This window comes from Triturus cristatus, chromosome 12 (assembly GCF_964204655.1).
Source record: "Triturus cristatus chromosome 12, aTriCri1.1, whole genome shotgun sequence".
NCBI classification, from domain to species: Eukaryota; Metazoa; Chordata; class Amphibia; order Caudata; family Salamandridae; genus Triturus; species Triturus cristatus.
This window is the reverse complement of record NC_140595.1, coordinates 597,484,024-597,501,674: the sequence shown is the minus strand read 5'-3', so window position 1 is coordinate 597,501,674 and position 17,651 is coordinate 597,484,024.

Below are 17,651 nucleotides of genomic sequence, written 5' to 3'. Positions count from 1 at the left end.
CCCTAGAAAAGTCCAGAAAACTGGATTGTTCAGCCCACCTATGGAAACTACAAGCCAACAATTTTCAAGGGGCAGCCTGGAGGGGTGGGAGCGATTGATCTTTATCACAGTCTGACAAGGTTAAAATCTTCTTTTTTGAACAAAAGTATATAGGAAACAATTTTAACAAAGATAATGCACAAACAATCAAACACTTAAGATTTAAATCCCCATTGGTTGAATATGACTACTAATAGACATAATTTTCATTAAATCATTTTATTTCTTGTTACTTATATCTTTGTTTGTCTTTTAATCTTTTGTATTATAGTAGAGGGTCATTCCTTTCTTACTCTTATTTTGTATACATAACCCTTCCTTATACATATTTTTTATCAAAATCATTATATCATTTCATATTCATATAGACAATTGTTATTATACTACACATAGAAATACCAAAGGGAAAAACAAAAAAGAAAAGTGCGAGAAGTAATCATCAGTTATGGCTAATGCTTGATTCTACGCGCGTTTCGGCGTTCAGCCTTCCTCAGGTGGCCATAATTTTGATAACTCCTACAATAAGAGAAACATAAACTATAATTGCTTGTACATATCAATACATGTTCAAGTGCACATTTATAATTTTAAAAATGCTTTCTATATCTACAGCTATCTACAAACATATTGATCCCAATCTTTATATACATTCCTGTACATATTATTTACAAAAAATCAAAAAAATCAATGTCATTCATTTTCAATTCACTTTTTAGGTCAGCAGTATTCTACATGGCATCATAACAGGTCCTGTGCTAAAAAGTCTTGAAACTATCCATATATCTAAGACGATATAGTCAACCCATCTATTGTTATTCCGGTTACCTTTACACTTTTTCTTAAACTTTTTTTATATATTAAGATTTATATTTATGTATCCCGTGACCTGATTTAGGAACTATTAAGGCAATTCATCAGCGAAAGATAAAATTCATTTGGTTTCTATTTTCTCGCTATACATTAGAACATTATCTGTATTACCTTATTTTTTTTATTTTATATATTCCATGCCGTTAACTGATTTCCAGTGGAAAGAAAATTAGAAGGTTGTTTTCGCTTTGTATTAAGATGTCTTATGACTTCTAGAGAGTGAAGGGACGTGTTTAGAGCCACTGGTTCTACAACAGAACATAACATAATAGGGATAATGTGGATATTTTTGTATTTTTATGTTATTCTAATTAACACAATCTCTATGATTCGAGTTTGTATATATAGCTCTAGCTAACTTACTCTCAAATCTTCACGTGCTTCAAATGTGCATCGGATAAATGTTCCTGCCAGATTGAGGTGTATCCGCAAATGATCACTTTTCGAATTAAGTTCTCGCGTCGTCTGGAAGAAAGCGCCATGTCAATATTTCTTTGCATTGCTACCTCTTTTTTTGTAGATGTTACTTACTACTACACAGAACCTGTAATTTCAGTACATTACTTACTAGAATATGGTGGCGTGTCACAAACTTGCGATGGATTGACAGTCTGTGGGATGCCACTCGTGTTTTAAAGATGCAACAACGCGTGTTGGAAAAAACTCATTGATCAGGTAGTATTGCCCTTCAATCTGGAAGAAAGCGCAATGCAAATATTCCCTGAATCTAACGTCTCGTCATGGGGATGCCAGTTACTATTTCTACAAACTTGTGATGATTATTAGATACTTACTAGCCAAACACAAACTTTCGGCGCTGGGACTGTCCCGCCCAAATCACGGCGCGTATGTGAACCACTCGTGTTTTGAGGACGCAACAACGCGTGTTGGAAGAAGCTCACTGGTCAGGTAGTATTGCCCTTCAATCTGGAAGAGAGCGCAATACAAATGTTCCCTGAGTCTAACGTCTCATCATAGGGATACTAGTTACTATTTCTACAAGCTTGTGATGATTATTAGATACTTACTAGCCAAACACAAACTTTCGGCGCTGGGGCTGCCCCGCCCAAATCACGGCGCGTACGTGAACCACTCGTTTTTTCTAAAGACAGTGCAGTAGCGTCATCTAAAAGAAAGTATATATATTTTGGTGACTACCTAGAATATCCCGAGCTCAAAAGAGAAACACTTCTATGCTTGCTATTTAGCGAGGGGTCGATCCACACTTACCGGGTCATCATCCTTCTCTACTCATCCGGGTTCGGGGAATCGTATCGGCACAAAGACTCCGCCAGTGATTGGAGAGCTTGCTATATTTCACAAGCTTTCTTTCTATTGGTCAATTTTAATCTAATTTGACCTATCGTGCACTTTACAAAGCTAGTGTTCATTTACATGTTAAAGGCGTACACACACGCCGTTGCGTAAAATCACAGTCCTTATGAAAACAAACAGTGACATTATCATCAAAAGAACAAGGAAGGACAGGCATTACCACAGTTGATCAATTGTGGTCTGGCTTGAGTATTCACCCGCTTTCTAAAGTTAGTATTCATACGTAAGTTTACAGCGGTAAGGGCACATCAATGTGTTCTCTTCCCAATTAGAACAAATTAGAACTATCTTGTTAATGGATAGGGGAATTGGCTAAACCCATATATTTATTATTACTTCAATAATGCAGATTGTGTCAGTATCTGAAAAATAGTAATAATGCCTAGTGTCTACATTTTGTGACCCAATAGATAGACCCTAGCTTAAGGATCTAAAAATGCTCAATATATTGGCGCTGGTATCTAGTCATCACGTGCGCTATGTAACAGCCTGTCAAGTTACTATTTTTAAATGCAGGTCAATTGGAGAAAGCTAGTTATTGTAGCGAATCGCTTGGCTCCATGGGATCTCATTATTTAAACCCCTTCTGTATGTGTCCAGCGAAAATATCCAATAGACCTCTCTTCTTTTTCGTATCTCCATGCCTTGGGTTCCACTGGTATTGATTTTCTCCAAAATCAGCCATCGAATATTCTCTGTGGTGTGGTTAAAGTCAATAAAGTGCTGTACCAATGGTGCCTGTAGTTTTTTCGTTTTAATAGCTGACCTATGTTCCGTTAGACGGGTCGCCATTGATCTCGATGTTTCACCCACATAGGTTTTGTTACAGGGACATAGAATTGCATATATTATATTAGTGGTTTTGCAATTCGTTAAACTCTGTAGCTCTATTTGAACTCCATTAATGGAGTATTGTTTTACCTCTAGGGCGGACTTGCAGGCAAGGCATGACATACATCTATAGTTTCCTTTGATGACTGGCAATCCTCCAATGGTGGTTTGTATGGAGGTAGTTGTTGACTTTTGCATACGGGACCTTGTTATTAAATCCTTCAAGTTTTTATTTTTCCGGTATGCAAACATTGGTTTTGGTAGTGGATTCAAATAATTTCTTGTGGCATTCAATATATGCCAGTTTGAGTTGACGATCTGACGCACAGACTCGTTCATGGTCGAGTGCCTCATTACCATTACCAAACGATTTTGTTCTTTAGATGGTTTCTTTCTCAACAGGCATTGACGATCAAAATAGCGTGCTCTTTTAAAAGAGTCACGGACCAGCCTTTTGGGATAGCCTCTGGCTATGAACTTTGCCTTCATAATCTCCGATTGTTTATCATAGTCCATTATATTTATGCAATTCCTCCGAAGTCGAAGGAATTGTCCAAAGGGGATAGTTGTTTTTTGTGCTCTAGGGTGATAGCTCGAAAAGTGCAAGAGCGTGTTCCTTGCTGTGGGTTTGGTGAACAAATCCACCACTAGCTGCTGTCCAATAGATTTATTAGTTACGTCTAGGAATTCAACATTGTATTTAATGCTGACAGCTAAAAAACGGATATTTGAGTCACAAAGATTTAACCAGGAGACAAATTCCGCTAGATCATCTTCTGTCCCATCCCAAATGAAAAATACATCATCTATAAATCTAGACCAACTAGTGATGGATTCACTGAATGGTGCCACTTCGTTATAGATGAATTGATGTTCGTAATGCGCCATGAAAATGTTAGCTACCGTTAGGGCACAAGAAGCTCCCATGCTTACTCCTTGGGTTTGTTGGTATTAAGCCCCATTGAATTCGAAGGTGTTTTCTTGAAGTACAATGTTAAGACATTCCAGTATGAAATGTGCCGGGCAGTCAATTTCATAGGTCTCAATGAACCATCTCACAGCTTCTAACGCTGCTGCTTGTGGGACATTACTATATAATGCCTCTATGTCCATAGTCACCAGAAGTTGTGATGACTGGTTGAAACTGATTTGTTCGATCTTATTAATAATATCGGACGTATCCCTTATATAGGATTTTGTTTTAGAGACATAAGGGCGTAGTATGGCATCAACATATTTAGATAATGCCTCTGTGGCCGATCCGATGGTGGTTACAATAGGCCTGTACGGTGGATTAGTAACATTTTTGTGGATCTTGGGAATCCCGTATATTGAAGCCATCTTAGGTTTGGCTACATTAAAAAAGTCCATTCTTGTTCACAAATGGCCCCTTCTTCCAGGGCCTTTTTTGTCAAATCCCTTATTCGTTTGGATACACTTTTGGTTGGGTCAACACTTATGGGGGCATAGAGGTTTCTGTCAGACAACATCATAGTCATATTAGTGACATATTGGTCTGTATCCATCACCACTATGCCCCCACCCTTGTCACAGCTTTTGATGGTAATGTCCCTGTTGTTTTTGAGCATCACCAGGGCTTGGTGTTCCTCCTGAGGTAAATTATATTTAGGCGCTGGAATAAATTTTGTGGCTGCTGTGATTTTATTAAGCACCACATGTTCGAAAATGGCCACCTCAGGACCCACCTGTTCAAGTGTAGGAACAAATGTAGATGGGGGTGCTAGCCCTGATCTATTGGGTGTACTTAATATTGGTCGGGGTCTATCCTCAAAGAAAGCCCGTAATCTGATCTTTCGAAAAAAAGAAATCAAATCCTGGAATAGCTCGAACTTGTTAGTTTTTGTATGAGGAATGAAAGATAACCCTTTACTCAACATAGACTCTGTCTGACTGTCAATATTGGTTGTACTTAAGTTGAAAATAGGGATTTGCTTTATTCGCGCCAATAGTGAGCATGTCTGGTCGTCAGTACCTGGGGGTCGTCCTGATAGAAATTCTGTGCTTGTGGGTAATTGTGTGCCTGCTGGTAATTGCCCCGTTGACGTCGTTGGTACCTGGGTCGCCATCTGGTTCTCTGAGTTCCTCGCCGGGCTAAAAAACCAGATCGATCTCCTCTATTGCTACCTGGGGTCTGACGGCCTCCAGTATTGGCTTGATATTGATTATAACTCTCTCCTTCTGAGTCTGTTGTGTCTGAAAAGGTTACTATTTTCTTAGCAAATCTATCATTCCTAGGCTGGAATTGATCTTCCTCAGCCGGCAGTTGTTGATAGAAGTTATCTGCTAAATATGGATATATTTTTTCTTGATTGGTTAAAATCTTCTCCGCAGAGATCAGGGACCACCAGTGTCTTAATCATGTGTAGTGCTAGGGCATCTAAAAACTGCAATTATCTTATACTTGGTGTATAAATACTAGTAATGGTAAGTGAATTACAATTCAGAGATCCTTTGATTATCTATCGTATGTCTCCCCTCTTTATCTACAACCGTGCGATATGCTATATAAGGGATTTCTAAGGGGATCCATATTAGGGTACCGGGGGGGTTGGGGGGGGGGGAGAAGCAGAGTAGGCAGTGCCTCTTATGTGGCCCCTCCTTCCTAATTTGTTCAGCTTAGAGAGGACCAAGAGAGTCTCCTGTAGACAGGCTATTTGCACTTTCTGATGCTTAAGGAAAGCATGTATTCTGTAGTGCTTCATAGGTGAGCTCATCCACCTGACATTCCAAATTACGGTGTAGTTATCACTCATATGTATATGAGTGCCAGTGGGATCTGTCGGGTAATCAGGATCATATTTGGGACAGCGGGACATTTTATTACTTGAAGCAGGAGGTAAATAATGGGGCAGGTCTGGTCTGTCTGTCAGGTTGAGGTACAGCAATCGAAGCCTGATAGCCACGGTTTGTGTGAGTGAGTGAGATATCTGGTATGTGTCCTCTATGAAATGTATGAGCTTCCTCTGTCTTTGGTGTAGCTTAACACATCATCTGTGCAAGTGCAATAAACAGTGATTAGGTTGCCAATGGTTCCCCCATACCCTGGTCGTGGCTGAACATGCTTTGACCACCTTTATTACAACAATCAACAGCAAAATACAAGAATAAATAGTGGCATGATTATGGTGGCATGGTTGTAGAAACGTAAGGGAAGGGGCTCACACATTGAGTATAGTGCTCCACCCCACCATCTAGTCATTTCTGTAGCCATATTAAAGTAGTTTAAATTTCTTATGAGACCGGCCCAATGAACCCATTCACATATATACTTCAGTCTGGCTGTTAACTTCCCTCGTGTGGCAATATAAGCCAATGCTGTCTGCCATGATGGGAGTGAAAGAAGGGCCTCTCGGGCTAGGACCCACCACTTGAGGTGCAGGTCTACGATCCTCCTTCCATTGTATCTGTGTGGCAGATGACCCACTGTGACAATGGAGTTCTTTGTGCGAAGGTCTAGGACTAAATTCACACATTTAGCGGCAGCCTGTGCTTTGGTAGGGGCTTTATTTAAGCTGTGGGCTCCCGGTCCTTTAGTCCTACCTCTCGTGCTCTTGTTTATACAGTGGCTCAGATGTGTGACATCAAATCCTCTAGATTCCACCCTTACATCCTTCACAAACATAAAAGATAGGGATTTGGCATCTACCACCACTCGTAGTTTCACTGGGTATATCAGGTCAAAGGATATTTCCAAGGATGTCAAAAATTGCTTAACTTAAACGCGACATTACACAGCTATGGAACAGGACTTCCCCCCCGACCTTAGGCAAATGGAAGTTGGAGCTAGATAGGTGTGTGGGTGCAGAAATTGCAGTATTTATGGTACGTGGCTGTCACCAAAAACACCGCAAGATATGGTCCCGCAGGGCAGTGTACCGTGGAATTGAGCTCCGCCCGTTACTATCAATGGACCCCTAGCTGTGGTCATTGCGTAGGTATTTCTCCTAGTTACATCACCTTTCCGCATTGGGCTAGTCTGTATTTCAAAGATTGTATTCTGGGACTGTTGATTGGACTCTTGAACTGTCTGCATATTGTTTTACTGTGTTTCCTGCATGTTGGCAGGATTGCAAAGTAACATTTTTGGAAATAATGTTGTTCCCGCGTATTCATGCTCTTTTACAGGTACATGTAGGGCTTTGCCGAGACCTCACTGGAATAACCTAATAAAATTTGTTTAAAAAAAAAAAATTGCTTAACTTCCTGGAAGCTCTGAATCTTATGCCATATTAGGGTTGTGTAGTTGGGATATGTGTGTACTTCTTTACCAGGGGATCCTCATCAATAGTCATTAGCACTCAATATTCCCGCCCATGCGCGGGTACCCTGGGGTACATTAAAACTCTGGTCCTTTCTTTTTTTTTTTAACACACACACATAGGAAGAAAAAACAGGAGGACAGGGACACACTTGAACTCTCTTTAATGAACCACAGAAAGCTGCAATGTAACATAGCAGGCATTGTTAGCCCATAGGCTGCATTGGAACCTTAATAGTGTAGAAAATGAAAGCAATTGCAAGAGCAAACTGGCACCGTGCCTTTAGGGCAGCCATGAACCCCAGCTTCCCATCCTGCCTCAGGGGTGACAGTTAGGTCGGTTGTTCTTCCTTGCTCCTTCAGTCAGGACTCTGGATTTTCAGCTCTGAATTTTTTGGCTTTTTTGTCAAAAAGTTTTCTCTACAAATCTAGTAACTTCTGTTCATTCGACATCTCTCACCTGTTGAAGTAAGAAGTTGCCTTTTTCTGACAGAAATGTATTTTTTTCTGTCGAATTATGCCTTCTCTTTTCCATCCTTGGTCCTCCTTTGGCAAAAAGAAGGCCAAAACAGATTCATATTCTGTTTGCATTCTCTGTCTCCCTGAGACTCATACACCTGAGACCTGCCAACACTGCAAGAATCTTTCAAGGTGCACTCTCAAGGAGAACTAAAGGATTTGCCTTTATGACCTCTTAGAGAACAAGAATCTACTACTTCCAGAGGTAGATCTCCAGTGAGGCACAAGAAGAGGAGACCCAGGTCGACTTCTAAAAGTAATATCCCTGTCTGTTCTCCTTCGGCGTCACACTCGGCGTCAAAAATGCCTCCAGTGGTGAAGAAAATGACTTTGAGGGCTCCTCTTTCAATTCGGCTGCCGTCTAAAGCGTCGGAACACAGCTCGTCGTCGAAGACTTTGCAGGAAAAATGGGCAGGTACATCTGTCCAAAATGACCTACACCTGTGTCGGATCAGCCCACTCCATTGCCTTCAACTCGGCGACGGTCAACGTCGAGGAGTCTGTCTCTGTTGGCGCTGACACAACACTGAACATCGAGACATCGGTCTCCGTTGGCACCATCTCTAAGGTGCTCAGCATCGAGCCCTCGATCCACGTTGACGTCCCCTTGATGACGTTCAACTTCCAGAAGACTCTCTCCTTCGTCGTCTCCTCGTACAACGTCGAGAAATCGGTCTCCGTTGGCCCGTACACTCCCAACTTCGAAGCACCAGTCTCCATCGACGGACCCCCGCTCGAGGTTAAAGACTAAGACCCATTCAGTGTCAAGACTCCAGTCTCTGATCGCTAAACATCTTCCGACGAGAATACAAACACCGTCATTGTCTTCCCAGCATTAACTTCCGCACTCTCATCTCTCGAAGTCGACACATAGATCGTCATTGGAAAGACGTTCGCAGTCTACCTGCTCAGCGTCGAAGGGACTCTCAGCGTCTTCAATCTCGCAGTCTAGATCACCGCAGGTGCCTCTGTTGACGTCGAGGAGTTCCATTTTTCTGTCTCCTGAACGGCGGACACAGAAGGGGACATCACAGACGGTGGTTCCTCCTGCACAGCTCGAGAAGCGGCAGAGATCACCTTCTGTGCATCTATCTCCCAGATGGCTCTTACCAGAGCACCACTGGCAGAAATCTTCCACATTGCAATCACAACAACCTCTGAACTACTCTAGTCCTCTGTACGGATCGTCTCTGGCTCGCTTGGTACAGACAGTGGACCTTTCTCCTACTTCTTCTCCCAGAGGTCGAACAGCAACTTAAAGGAGGTCCCCTGCACCGGGCCACTACAAAAGGTATAGGTCACCTTCATGGTCCACGTCTTCCACGCATTCTTACAAAAGGGACTATTCTCCCATGTTAACGGACAGTCCACCTAAGAGAATCTCTCCGGTGGATGACATTAATACCTTTCACAAGGTGCTCTCGGGGGGAGCGCATAAGTTGAATATTGATATGCCCACTCCTCAAACATCACCTTCTGTCATCTTTGAGACTTTGCACCAAAGGTCGGTAGTAAGACCATTGCTACCTTTCGTACTGGGGCTTTTACAACCAGTCATGGACACTTTCCTCACACTGGCATCTCTCAAGACGGCTCCAGCGAGGATCTTAAAGAAGTATAAGCTTCCAGAACTAGATCCTCCGTTCCTGAGAATGGATCCTCCTCCGCATTCCGTAATTATTGTTGCTGCAAAAAAGACTCCTGCAGTGGCTTCCTCTCAGCAGTGCCTCCGGACAAGGAGAGTAGAGCACAACACTTGGGGAAGGAAAGTTTGTGGCACTGCAGCTTCATTTTTTTAAGGTATCCAGCTCTTCAGCCTTCTTAGGGCGATATGATAGAGCCCTGTAAGACTCCTTAGAATGCTTCAAAGACAAGTTGCCAAAAGAGGATCGCCGAGACTTTGAGGAAGTCTTCAGGAAGCAGGTTTGGTGGCGAACCAGATGATTAGTGCTCAGCAGATGGGGCATCTCTAGCTACACATTCGTACACGCATAGCATCTGTGCTAGAAGATCATCCTGGTTATAGCTCACTGCACTGAAACCAGAAGCCCAACAGTGCATTCTAAACCCTACCCTGTTCCGGAACCTCTTTGGCACTGTTGGACCTGTCAGCCCTAGGGTGGTCTCCCCTTCCATTTTTGTATCGTGCCTCATTTTTTCCACCCTCATTTTTATGTTGGACTAGGTCTCCGGGCGCCTTTTCATTGCCAATCAGTGTTAAGGTGCAGGTGCTCCATTCTCCCAGAATGGCTGCCACAGGCCCCTGCTACTGAAGAGTGGTCTTTCATAGTAGCACCCTAGCTGCCAGGAGCTGGCTGGAACCCCACAAAAATGTTGCGACTCCAGCCCGCCTTTTTGTCCCATAGGTAGAGTGGGGAAGCTCCTGGAATGTGCTGGAACCTTCTAGAAGGGAGGTGTGGTTTTTCTTTTGCCGCCTTGGCCAGAGGTCACCTGACCTAGGGCTACTTAAGTGAGGGAGGGAACTTTTTGTGGTGAGTTGGCCATTGGGGTGAAGCAGAGCTGGAAGAATCCACCAGGAGTGTAGGCGGTAGGGCCTAGCCAGGGACTTATGCCTCTGAGAGTGACAGGATTTAGGTGCTGCCTCTTAAGTGAGTGAGGGACCCTGTGAAACCCACTGATCTTGCCCAGCAGTAGGAGGACCCAGAGACTCTCTGCCAGCCTTCTCCATCCGTACCCCGCTGTAATGGAACCCTTTAAGGGTGCCAGATACATCTGCACCAACAAGACTCTATCTAACATCTGAGAACAAAACTTATATGCCAAGCACTGAGACTGCGTGTCCAGATTGAACTCTTAAACTTATATGCCAAGCACTGAGACTGCGTGTCCAGACTGACCCCTGAAGCCGTATGCAAAGCAGATTGAAGAGCCACAGGGGATCGACCAGGTATTAGCGCTGTGACCCCTGCGCTCCCTGACCTGGCCTGGGACCCCCGGCAGCGTGCTCCGCTGAGCGCGGAGTCCCCAACCTTAACTTGAGCCCCCCGTGACGTGGAAGCCAGCGCGCTCACCGCCGTGGCCCGGAGGCCGGAAGAAGTGCCCTGCAGAGTCGCGAGGCCCGTGAGAAGCCCGGGGCCCCGCCGCTGCCGTCGCAGCTGTGAGAGAAGGTGCGCGAGGCCTTGGGCCGAGTTCCCCCATCGTCGCTGGAGCGGACGCCGTCGGACGCCGAGAACGAGGTAAGCCCGGAGGCTGGGATTGCCCCTGGTGCGCCCCCTACTGGTCGGGAACTGCACCGCACCCTTAGCCCGGGTCCCCTCTCTGTGGGAGTTCCCCCTGCCAGCGCGACGGAGAGACCCCGCCGAGGGATCCTCTCCTTGTGTCCCCGTGACTGCTCTGAAGCGAGGTGCCCTACGAACTGCACCGGAGCCGAGAGACTCGCTCCTCCCGTCCCGGGCGCTTCCTGCTAAAAGCTCCGTGAGGCGCATTGACTGTCCTACCCCACATCGAAGTACTCAGCGCCCACCATTACAAGTAGCGCTCTGTCATTCAGGTGCCGTATTGAAGTGCTACGTGTTGGTGATTACGAGTAGCGCTCTGTTATTCATGTGCCATATTGAAGTGCTACGTGTTGGTGATTACGAGTAGCGCTCTGTTAGTCAGGTTCCATATTGAAGTACCACGTGCTATTGATTACGAGTAGCGCGCTGTTATTTACGCCCATGTTGAAGTACTACGTGCTATTGATTACGAGTAGCGCGCTGTTATTCATGTTCCATAATGAAATGCTAAATGACATCTATTACGAGTAGCACTATGCTAGATGCCCCGTTCTGAGGTCGTCACCAGTTAGCGCGCCTAGCGCCATCGTCACCTCCTTAAGGCGCTACAGGAAAGTGAAGCGCGCATGTACCTCTAGGTGAAGGGTAATTGTACCTCAGGCAGTCCTGAAATATACTGAATATCATTTGTGGTATTACCAGCTTATGAAATGTACTGCTACCTCATGAACTGCATCTAACGTGCTCTGCTTGGATAAACTTGAGTATTTACTTAACTCCTACCGTGTGGCGTCACTTATTGTGTGTGTTCCTTGTCCCATGTGAGGTGCGTGTTGTATGGTTGCTTTACACACAGACCTTTGGTGGCCCGACCGCTCGTGTCACGTTACCGCCCCATAGGGCCTGGAGACCCCAGGTCTTACAGGCACACACACATATACGAAGAAATGGCCAGGATGAAAACAGAGCTTGACACTCTAAAGGCGGTAGGTTTTGAAAAGAGAAAATAATTCTGTTGCAGATACAAATCTTACGACCGCAGGCAGTTTCAACAGAGGGTTCAAACCCCTCAAGGGTCTCAGAGGCAGCAACACCAGACCCGAGCGCACTACCAAGGCCGTTGTTCTTCCCGTGGTAGAGGCACCCCACGCCAACCTTCCTCCTCCGCGAAGACTACTAACCAAACAATGAGCGGTCACTTCCCCAGTCACCGTTACCCACTCCAGTGGGGGGTAAGTATCGCCTACCATGTGCAAGAGTGGCACAGCATCAGAAGAAATCAATGGGTACTAAGTACACTGCAGAATGGGTACTCTCTGCGGTTTTGTTATCCACCTCAGGCAATTCCCCCAGTAAAAATCATGTGTCACCAGCTGTCACTACTGCAGCAAGAATCAGCCACTCTCTTACAAAACTCTGCCAAAGAGGAAGTCTCCCCCTCCCAACGAAGAAAAGGGGTTTACTCAAGGTACTTTCTAGTTTGAAAGAAAGGTCACGAAGCAGAGTTCAGACCTATATTAGACCTCAACATTCTCAACAAGTCCATCTGAAGAGAAAATTTTAACATTTTGCCTCTCCATCAAATATATCCTCATCTCCAGCAAGGAGACTGGATGTGCGTGATCGATCTGCAGTATTTTCATGTACCAGTCAACTTATGCCACTGGAAGATCCTGCGCTTCATGGTAGGGACCAAACACTATCAGTACAAAGACCTTCCATTCGGATTAAAGTCGGCCCCTCAGGTATTTACCGAATGCATGGCTGTAGTAGAGGCTGCTGTACGCCTTCAGAGACTGTTCATTTATCTGTACCTCGATGACTGTCTCCTGAAGAGTTCTTCTCCTCAGTGTGTGAAAAACCACTACTGGATCTGTGTACGTTTGTTACAATGACTGGTCCTTCGGGTCAATTTGACAAAATCAGTTCCTCATCCTACTCAAAGAATACACTATCTGGGTGCGACACTAGACTCCAGCACAGTAAAAGTGTATCCTTTGGAGGAGAGACTATCATCTATCACTTTGAAGTGCAATCAGCTTTTTCGCTCTCCTCATCCTTTGGTCCGACAGGTTGCCTCACTTCTGGGATCGATGGAATTTTTCATCTTCCTAGTTCACAATGCCAGGCTGAGGATGCGACCTCTGCAATAGGATCTGGAGGACAAATGAGATCAGAAAACTGCTCAGTGGGACGACAGGATCCTACTTTCATAAGCTGTGCAATCATCCATCCTGTGGTGTACTCATTGGAAAAACCTCCTGGTGGGAGTTACTTTCTATCAGATCCCCCCCAACGCAATCTCTGATCACGGATGCCTCCCTCCAGGGTTGGGGAGCACACATGGGCCCTCTTCAAACTCAAGGTCTGTGGTCCAGCAAAAGCAGACATATCACATCAATATGCTAGAGCTACAAGCAGTACATTTATCCCTCAATGCCTTCTACCCCTCAATCCAGACCAACTCCATATTGGTCCAGATGGACAACACGACCACTATGTACTATCTAAACAAGCAGGGAGGGACATAATCTCGCCCTCTATCCTTGGAGGCTCAGGCGATCTGGCATTGGCTTCTTGCCAGACAACTGTCAATTACAGCAGTCCATCTGCCAGGAGATCAAAATGCGCAAGCAGATTTCCTAAGTCATCACTTCGAAGATCAGCAAGACTGGATTATGTACGACGAGGTGGTGACAGACATCTTCAAAGAATGGGGTCATCCAAGCATCAATCAATCAATCAATCAGTATTTGCAGAGCGCACTACTCACCCGTGAGGGTCTCAAACGCTAAGGGGTGGGTGCGGGAGGCAGCTACTGGTCGAACAGCCAGGTCTTGAGATGTCTCCTGAAGGTCAGCAGGTCCTGGGTCTGACGCAGGTGGGCTGGGAGGATGTTTCATGTCTTTGCGGCGAGGTGGGAGAAAGATCTCTTTGCGGATGACACCAGCAAAAAATGTCAAGACTTTGCGTCAAGATATTACCAGCCAGGGCCAAAAGGTAATGCCCTTTTGATCGATTGGTCAGGGGACTTTTTGTACGCCTTTCCACCACTTTCTCTCATCCAGAGAGTCATAACCAAACTCTACCACTCCAGAGTGAGGAAGATCCTGATCACACCAGACTGGCCACGACAATGGTGGTACCCGGACCGTCTACATCTCTCGTAGTGTCCACACATGAGGCTGCTGTGCAGGCCGGACCTGCTTTCCAAACTGAACGAGAGAATCCATCATCCCAACCTTCCCTCCCTGAACTTAGATGCATGGCTCCTCAGGTCCTCTAGTATGGCCAACTAGGGCTTCCTCAGGACTGCATGAACATTTTGAAGGAAGCATGATGGCCTTCCCATGCGGCATTCTCATGCATTTAAATGTAAAAGATTCTACATGTGGGGTGTGCAAAAGGGATTCCAACCGGCCCAAGGGTGAGAGGAGGTAATCCTTCCGTATCTTCTACACTTTGCCAGGTAAGGTTTGCATCTTGCTGCCATTACGGCATACAGTAACGTTCCCAACCATCCTTTTTCCCGGTTCAGGTGGTTAAGGATTTTTTACAAGGGTTAAAGAAAGTCTTTCCCCGATTCGCTCTTCTTCTCCTGCCTGAGAGCTCAATCTGGTTCTTTTCAAAACTCGTGGGTCCCCCCCCTTTGAACCAATTCACAAAGTGACCCTGCAACATCTCACATGGAAAGCTGCCTTCTTCGTGGCAATCACTTCCGTTCATAGGGTGAGCGAGATTCAGGCTCTCTGCTCTAAAGAGCCATACACAGTTTTCCACAACCGGCGAGTAGTGATGAGTACCCACCCATCTTTCCTATTGAAGGTGGTGTCCGATTTTCAGGCTAACCAGTCCGTCTCATTACCTACTTTCTTTCCCAATCCCTCCATGCCAACTGAAAGATCTCTGCACTCTTAAGCCCTAAAAAGAGTCCTAAAGTTCTACCTAGACAAGTCGAAGGCTATTAGGAAGTCTTAACATTTGTTTGTAAATTTCTGTTCCGTCAGAACAGGTTTTCACCTCTACTGCAAATCTTATCAGCAACTTTGCCCTCGATAACGAAAACTCAATTAACACCACTGATACCTGTATCAATCATTTCTATAAAATTAAAATCCCCTACAGAAACAATATTGCCTGCGCATACATCGCCAAGTAAGGTTTTACCTTTCCTACCTGTGCATTTATTGGTTGACAACAAGTCAGATGGTGAAGGTCCCTTTGGGGAAGCACATAGTCCCTCTGAGCTTCTTGTGAAGTGGCAGGATAATGATGATGAGAAGTATTATGGGGACCAATATCATACTTCAGGTGAACAACCAGTACAATACGATGATTAGTATTCCGGGTATGGTCAACAGATACAACAAAATCAGTTAGTACAAATGCCACTGATTTTGGTCAATAATCTTCAGCATATGATTCAAGACTATTATAAGAGATTTCCAGATCCTGCAACAACTAATCCTCTACCGTGACTACAGAGGCCAATGCGATCACCACAGATCATTTCACTGGTTCCTCACGCACCACATATATGACCAGCACCAGTGACCTTTACCTACACTGGCTAGTACTTTGTCTGACCCACCAGTTATCGATGCACCTTCCTTGCACGAGGATAGGGAAGAGGGAAAGATCAGCGGTACTGCTTCAATACCTAACATGTGGGATGACTATTTTATCTCAACACCATCCCCATCTGTGCCACCACCAGTGGACTCCCCACCAAACGACTTTGGAGGTTTCCACATCCTTATGGAAAGGTAAGTAAAACGATTCCACCTTCCTCTAACAACTAAGCGTTTTCGATCAGATTGCTTCCTCTATAACTTTAAGAAGCCCATGATGTCTGCAACTGATGATAAAGTTTTGATTGTTACTTTGATGAAAATTCACTAAATAAAATAATTTTTTTTAAACTTTGAGCAGCACATGAAAAAATCGATCAGAGCCATCCCTATTGTGGATTTTATATGGGAGGCAGGCCTCAAAATGATGAAGAATCCAGCTACAGTGTTGGCAGTGCTGCCTAGATTTGATAAGAAATAAAAAGCACTGGACAAATCGCCGGCATGTTTAATTGGTCATCCTAAGTCAGATTTGGTAATAATACAAGCAGCACAGCATCGCTCAAAGAATCCATCAACCCCTATCACAATACAACCAGATAGGGACAGGCGTAGACTGAATAACATTGGAAAACGCATTTCCACCATGGTAGCCATTACTGTCAGAGCAGCTAACTTCCTGGCGATCTTGGGACGCTACGACAGGCAGATGTGGGCAGACAGTGCTGCATACATTGACCTCTTACCAGAGGATACAAAAGCTGAAGCCAGTAAGAGTCTACATGAAGTAGAGAGGACTTCTGCTGAAATGAATCGACTGTGCAATAGACATTTAATCAGCCAGAACAGCTGGCTGATGCAGCTGTCCTCAGGAGGCAGGGATGGCTGAAGGCAACATCTTTAAGGCCAGAGATCCAGAGCAAGATACTGGATATGCATTATGACGGTGAGGCGTTATTCCACAAACATGTAGATGACTCTCTCCAAACTATAAAGATGGACACGGATACGACCAAGTGCTTGGGTACTCTACAAACACAGAGATAATCCTTTCAAGGAGCCATGGGTAGGGGATCATAATCCTATTGGGGATGCTTTAAACCATACAGACAAAAAATACCAGCCCTTTCAAAGCTAGTATTGCTCCCAATATTCCCAGCAGCAATACAGACAGACACCTCTAGCAGTGTGCACAACCTCCCTGAGAGGCAGACACGGCCAAAAGCCAGTGACCTTTCAATGGTGCAGGTTACCCCTCGCAATCTACAAAAGCAACTTGGGGGGCGGGGGGGGGGTCATATCTCCAAGTATCTCCATCAGTGGTCCCTTATAACAACAGACAAATGGGTGGTAGATGTAATCAATTGTCAACACACACTAGATTTCATCACAAGACCGCCACATGTTTCCCCAAAAGGAGCACCTTCTCCCCATCTGAAATGACTTGTGCTAGACTTTTCAACCATGCTAAAAAAAAATTAGCAATAGAAGAGGTCCAAAAGACTCAGAGGGGAATCGGATTCTACTCTCATTTCCTGCTGATAAAGAAAAAGTCAGTAGACTGCCGCCTCATCTTAGACCTTCCAAAACTGAACAAATATTTAGGAAAATAATCCTTTTGCATGTTCACCCTACAAGATATCTGGCATCTCTTCAATTATGGGGATCACAAGACAGCACTAGATCACCAGAATGCATATTTCCATATCCTAATTCCCCCAATGCATCGAAAATACCTACGATTCAAGGTGGTCGGCACCCAGTACCAATTCAAGGTTCTGCCTTTTGGACTAAAATAGAGTCTACGCATCTTTTCCAAATATCTGGCTCCAGTGGCGGCTCATTTGAAACAAAAAGGAGTGCAGGTATTTCCATACCAAGACGAATGGTTGATAAAGGCTGCCACATCTCGACAGGCAACATAAGATACATAAGCCTGTCTCACACTCTTCAAACAACTGGGCCACA